This window comes from Pinus tabuliformis, chromosome 1_2, assembly GCF_031772625.1.
Source record: "Pinus tabuliformis cultivar Carrire ecotype Pingquan chromosome 1_2, CPIR1, whole genome shotgun sequence".
NCBI classification, from domain to species: Eukaryota; Viridiplantae; Streptophyta; class Pinopsida; order Pinales; family Pinaceae; genus Pinus; species Pinus tabuliformis.
This window is the reverse complement of record NC_142298.1, coordinates 1,278,433,057-1,278,440,496: the sequence shown is the minus strand read 5'-3', so window position 1 is coordinate 1,278,440,496 and position 7,440 is coordinate 1,278,433,057.

Here is a 7,440-nt window from a genome sequence, read left to right as displayed (position 1 = left end):
TTTTCCCTCCATTCTTGCTTTCATTCGAAATATTCAACTGTAATGTTCATAGTTGTTTGGTTGATTCTAGCGCGACAGCCAGCATCATGCCTCTCTCCATTGCCTAAAATATCAATGTGCAGTGGAGCAAGACATCCATGCAGACCATCCAACTCGATCGAACATCCGTACCAGCCATTGGTGAACTTCGGGATGTAATCATTCGACTATCTCATGACGGCTAAGTTCACCAGTGCATAAAAATCATTGTTGTGGACATACCGGAAGCATATGGCTTACTTCTCATCAAAGACTGGTCCAGCAAAATAAACGGATACTTTTCTATGGATTGGTTGCACATGTGGCTTCCATACAAGGGAAAAAACAATCAAATCTAGGTGTTATCTGAGAGATACATGAGGCACAATGTCACTCCCATCAATAGAAAAAAATGAACCATTGGCCTTTGCAGAACTCATGTTCGGCAACTGCTTCTTGGAAACAACATTGGGGTGTTATCTCACACGGCTAGCTCCAACCCCACCAGACACGCAGTTAGGTCTCCTTCCTTGCCCAATTGATGGAAATGAAACATGTATAGTACATTGTAACAGTAGTAGCATTAGCAGGTGCAATAGCAGTAGCAGTAGTGCAAGCGCATCGAATGGTCTATGTACAAATGAATTGTGGACCATGTACTTTGACGGATCAAAGACACAGGATGGCTCAGGAGCCGAGTGTGTTTTGATTGAACCAAACAAGAGGAAACATTTGATTTCGAGTCACTTGGAATTCAAGTGCATGAACAAAATTGTTGAAGACGAAGCACTCGTGTTGGGCTTGCAAAAATCCATTAGCCTCAACGTGGTCGCGCTCAAAGTGGTAGGTGTTTTTGAAATAGTGGTATGGCTGGTACGTAACACCATTCATTGTTTTCCACCTCATCTCAAAATTTACCAGCAAGAGGTATGACAACTAATCTCTAACTTCCAATAAGTTAATATCATCATTGTACCAAGAATGCGTAATGCAGCTGGCAATGCTTTGTAAAATGCAGCTTCTAGAATGTCACCGCTTAGGGATAGATTTACTGTTGAAATTTTGTATAGATTTTCTATCTTGGATAACATAACTAATTTATGCATATTTGATGATGATCAACATATACTTCATTTCATGGCCAGGGTTGATACCTTCAGGGATGCAGCGATAGACGAAGACGAGCGCGAACGATCTTTGCAAGCTGGGATAGAGATTAAGAAGGGCCACCTCATCCACAAAGGTGTGGTGTCTTTGTAAAAACTATAAGACTTTTAAAACTGCTTCCAGGTTCCAAGGAATAGCAAAACACATAGCTCTACCATGATGGACAAACTGATTAACTTGGGAACAAAACAAGATCTAAAGTTCATCAATCTCGGTACATGTTGCACGCAATAGGAGTGGAAAGGAGTTCTAGGATGGGTGACCTCCTGGGAAGTCCTGGTTACCGGGTGCAAGCCCCGGAAGTGATGATTGATGCTATGTGATTCATTTCACTAGTTTCAATCCCACTTCTTCACCCCTGTGAGCATCACCCGATGCAATGAGTGCTAAGTGAACTATTCAAAAATCATGAGAAATTAGTCAGTTACGACTACCTCTCATGGAAATGGTCATACATGAATGACTTACTTAACGCAGTTGAATCCCAAAAAATGATATCTAATATAATGCACTGCGTAAACCCCCATACTTAAATTCAAAAAAGAGTCAAGGGATCTCTACTTGAATGGTTCATGAGGCACAATACTTGCTAAGGTTTTGCAAATGGGGTAGCAAGCTAAGTGGGCTTGATTGTGGGGAAAACTCCACAGTTAAGCGCGCTTGAGCCAGAGGAGTTCTGGGATGGGTGACCTCCTGGGAAGTCCTGGTTACCGGGTGCAAGCCCCGGAAGTGATGATTGATGCTATGTGATTCATTTCACTAGTTTCAATCCCACTTCTTCACCCCTGTGAGCATCACCCGATGCAATGAGTGCTAAGTGAACTATTCAAAAATCATGAGAAATTAGTCAGTTACGACTACCTCTCATGTAAATGGTCATACATGAATGACTTACTTAATGCAGTTGAATCCCAAAAAATGATATCTAATATAATGCACTGCGTAAACCCCCATACTTAAATTCAAAAAAGAGTCAAGGGATCTCTACTTGAATGGTTCATGAGGCACAATACTTGCTAAGGTTTTGCAAATGGGGTAGCAAGCTAAGTGGGCTTGATTGTGGGGAAAACTCCACAGTTAAGCGCGCTTGAGCCAGAGGAGTTCTGGGATGGGTGACCTCCTGGGAAGTCCTGGTTACCGGGTGCAAGCCCCGGAAGTGATGATTGATGCTATGTGATTCATTTCACTAGTTTCAATCCCACTTCTTCACCCCTGTGAGCATCACCCGATGCAATGAGTGCTAAGTGAACTATTCAAAAATCATGAGAAATTAGTCAGTTACGACTACCTCTCATGTAAATGGTCATACATGAATGACTTACTTAACGCAGTTGAATCCCAAAAAATGATATCTTTGTATTCTTGTTCAAACAGTACCAGGATGTTTTCGTGTGGATGTATGATGATCTGAAAACTTACAACACGCAAATAATCCAACACATCATTCTGATCAAAGAAGGGGTCAAGCCATATCAGCAAAAGTTGAGGAAAGTACATCTGTCACTTGAACCCCTCATATAGAAAGAACTCACCAAGTTTTTGGATGCATGGATCATATACAGAGTTCGTCATTCTACTTGGGTCTCAAACCTTGTTCCTGTACGAAAGAAGTCCAGGGAAATTCGCTTGTGTGTTGATTTCTGGAACTTGAGCTGTGACTCGGAAAAAGACAACTACCCCGTGTCGTCTATGGAGAGCATTTTGCAATCTGGGGCACAATTTTTTGCTCTACTTGACAGGTTTTCAAGATATAATCAGTTTCTAGTAGCTGAACCTGATAGACTCAAAACTACCTTCCATACCAAGTGGGGTACGTTCACATACAAACAAATGCCATTTGGGCTTGTGAATGCAGGCGCGACCTTTCAGTGTGCCATGGACATCGCCTTCCGCGGACTCATCAGACAGAGTGTAGTGGTGTACCTTGATGATGTGACTGTGTTTTCAAGAAAACGGGAAGACCACATACGCCATCTGAAGAAAATTTTTGAGCGATGCTGGAAATACGAGATTTCCTTGAATCCCAAAAAGAGCATATTTGCAGTGTCTGAGGGGAACCTCCTTGGGCACATCGTTTCCAAGAGCGGGATCAAGGTTGATTCAAATCGATTCTAGACTATTACACAAATCCCTCACACAGCCAACAAAAAAGCGATGCAGTCCTTCCTGGGAAAGATAAAATTCCTCCAAAATTTCATCTCAGATTATGCGCACATAGTCAAACCAATTCAAGACATTATTAAGAAGGATGTAGTCAATAGCTAGGGAAAGAGGGAAAAGTACACATTCACCCATATCAAGTAGGTTATTGTAGAAGCGCCTACACTCTACAACCCAGACTTCAATAAAGAATTCCTGTTATACACCTTCTCCTCCGATAACTCACTCGCTACAATACTCACTCAGAAGAATGAGCTGAATGACGAAGGTCCCATCTCCTTCATGAGCGCAAGCATGCAGGGACCCAAACTCAACTACCTTTCCATTGACAAATAAGCATATGCAGTATACAAGGAGTTGAAACACTTCATACCCTATTTGTTGAAAAATCAGTGCATAGTCTATGTGCCTCACTCAACAGTCCACTCATTGCTCGTACAACAAGAGCTGGATGAACGATGTGTGAACTAGATGACAGGTTTGAAAAGGTATGATCTTGAAATCAGTCCAGTTCACACTACCAATGATCATGGTCTCTGCAAACTCGTAGCTGAGGTAGTACACACACAGGAAGAAGAAGAAGAGCTCATCGGTTGGGAGCAGGAAATTGAAATGTATGATGTAGTGCGAGCACCACCTACTATAAACGTAAAATCTAGGTATGTAGAAGTGCACCAGTACCTTGAGCAGGCACCATACCCTCTCACTTTTCCATCAGACAGAAGAGGGAATTGCATCTCAAAGCTTTAGCTTATCAGTTGGTGCATGGAGTGCTTTATAGAAAGCACAACAACAAAATCTTGCTTAGGTGCCTAGAGGCACATGAATCAGAGAAGGTTTTGCAAGATCTGCATGATGGACCAGCCAGGGGTCACTTCGCGGGAAATACCACTACACACAAATTTATGCAAGCCATTTTCTACTGGCCCACATTATTCAAGGATGCACATGCATCCCGCAAGTGCCCAGTTTGTTAGTGATGCGTAGGCAGAACGCAAAGGTCAGCAGCCCCACTGCACCCTGTTGCAGTGACTGAACCATTCCAACAATGGGGCCTGGACATCATTGGGGAAATTTTCCCACATTCGTCGAAACAACACCGCTACATTCTGACAACAACTAATTACTTCACACGGTGGACAGAAGCAATTTCTCTCAAGCAAGTGAATGAACAAGAGGTCATCAAATTCCTCCAACAGAACATCATCTCATGCTTTGGCATTCCGGTATCACTTGTATTTGACAATGCAACTTACTTTTCATCTTTGAAGCTTTATGATTTTTCATTGCAAAATGGTATTGTGCTGAAACATTCATCTAACTACTACCCGCAAGGAAACGATCTCACAGAATCCATGAACAAAAACCTTATCTGTATAATCAAAAATACCATTTACTCTGAGCAGTGTAACTAGAACTCTGCCTTGACGAATGCTTTATGGGCTAACCACGTAACACCCAAACCCTCTCTGAATACCTCACCATACTTCCTGGTATATGGTAAAGAAGCCATCCTACCACCCAACATCTACTTGCTTGCACTTCAGTTGTCTCAAGAATCCCAAGGCAAGCCTTGTCAGATAGTTCAGCGTAGGATGGATACACTTCATAAACTGCAGGAAGAAAGGATGAAAGAAAAAGAAAAGTTTACACTCCACCATAAATGTATCAAGAGATGGCTCGACAAGAAGTCTGCAAGGAAATCCAACTTCAATGTTGATGACTTAGTCTTGAAATGGGATAAACCCCATGAAGACAAAGGCAAGCATACAAAGTTCCTGTCCCTGTGGTTTGGTCCGTACACAGTCCATGAGAAGCTTAGCCCACACACATACCATCTGCAATCACTTGACGGGAGTATTGGAAACCTTCCTATCAATGGACAAGATCTCAAGCATTATTTTCAGTAGGCTAGGCCGCGCCCCACGCCATGTACATAGTCTACTTACTCCTTATTGATTTTTTTTCTAATCTATTTTCACTTACTATTTTTGTTTTGTTTTGTTTTGGTTTCTTACAATCATACCATTTTTAGTTTTGTAAATAAGTGCTTCCCTTTACTGAGTTATGTATTTTGAATGAGTATGTGGCTAATGTCTAAAGATTCTTGTGACAATGCGGCACTTGGCCAGTTGATGCAGAAGCATTGGCTCTCAAAGATCAGGTTCGGAGTATCTAGTCAGACCTTAAGGTCTAGACATTAGCCCAAGAAGGGGCCATTGTAAAATTTCATGTAAAACAATGTTTATTTCTTGGCAAGCATAGATAGGGAATCTATTTAGTTGTTAAGTTTCAATTAATGATATCCCTGAAGAAATGGGATGACTCGAAAGAGTAGTTGTTGTTTGTAGTTAGTAGTTGAATGAGTCATAAGTTAGAGATGAGGGTAGTTTTATTAAAATAGAAGTTGTTGCATTAGTCTAGGAACTATTTACAGATTTGTAGGAGTTGGTTGTGAGAGTTGGATAAGCTCATATTGGTAGTAGAAAAAGGAGATGAGATCAAAGAGAGAGAGGTCTAGAGGGGGAAGAATGAAGTGGCCAATTCAATTTATATCTGGCCAAAGGAGATGAACAAGATTTCAATTAAGGATATATGTACAGAAATATTAATTAATGGATCTCATTATTTTTTATTGCCTTTGTATGGAAATATCCAAACCTGAGCGTTGATGGCTAAGTAAGGGAGAGTGTGAGAAAAGGCCAAGCATGAGGCCAAGTCTCTGTAAAATATTTTGTTATTAATTAACTGCATGAAGAGATTGATTTTCAGTCTATGTGTGTGTTTGTCCATCAGTTACAATGATAAGTGAAATGTTAGTGATGAATGGGTATAGCTTTAACTGTGCATTACAATTTTGAGAATAATTTTGTGTGGCTTATAGCCAACACAAGGCGGAGACTTGGCATCCGACCCTACCATTGAAACTTCTCACTTGGAATAACGACTAGATTGAAAAGAAGAAACCACTGTAGGAGGAAGATCCCACATTTAAGAAATTCAAGTTTCTCATGATAGTATTCGGTAAATGTAGAGGTGTGAATTCCGTGTGAGATCTATGGAATTTGAGGAGCAGTCAATGTGAGTTTGTGTGTTGTTTTCTTCAATATGGAGAAATCCTCTCAATTACTAGATCTCCCCGTGGATATGCCAATTTATTTTTAGTCTCATCGCAGGTGTGGATGGTTTGTGGTCAGAGGGTTAGAGATTTCAGACCCATAGGGTATTGACGGAGGTCGTTGGCATTATGCCAAGACCTCGAGATCAATTTCTGGAGAGAATCGGTTGTTGTATAGTCAATGATGGTTGGATTGTGTTTTAGATCCTAGGCGAGACCCCAATTTGTATGGACGGGTAGCCGAGATTAGTTCCACTATGGTTCCACTTATTTTTGAGCAATTTTGATGCTGAGGATGAGATGTGATTAATAATATCACTGCTATGGTTTGTGTTGGAGTGTGTACATTTCTCTCAATGGAGAAATAAGAATGCAGATGATGTTGTAGCAGACTTCTAAAAGCAGTAAGGGTGCAGAAGCGGGACAGATCTTTTTAAAGATTTACCTTGCATCATTTGGTATTAGAGCTTGGTTAACGATCTTTTTAATTAAAGCAAAATTGTGAAGAATGCAAGTGTGATTGCGAAAGAAAGAGGAGATCAGTAAAAGCAAATTTGATTTATAGAAAACTAACGGAGATGTTGCAAAGAGGAGATCAGGTTATTTGAATCTGATAAGTAGAAGGCATGACAAAAGATGAGAGTAAGTGATACTCTTAAGAAGATATTGCAGAATCATAAAGAAAGCATAGAGATGTTTGTTTTCTTAAGAAAAATGGAGATTCACTCGAATGTGAAGAGTGGATGGAGATTGCTTGTGAAATCATACAGGTGTTTTTTTATTTAACTCTGGTTTGAGTTTTGTAGGTTAAAGACAAAGTAAAGATTGATAGCAGCAGACAGACAAGGAAAGTTTTATGTTTTCTAAAGAAAAAAATGAATGAAAGACTGAAAAAAATAAAAAAAATTAATTAATTAATTAAAAATAAATAAATTAAAATTAAAATTAAAATAAATAAATAAATAAAATTAAAATTA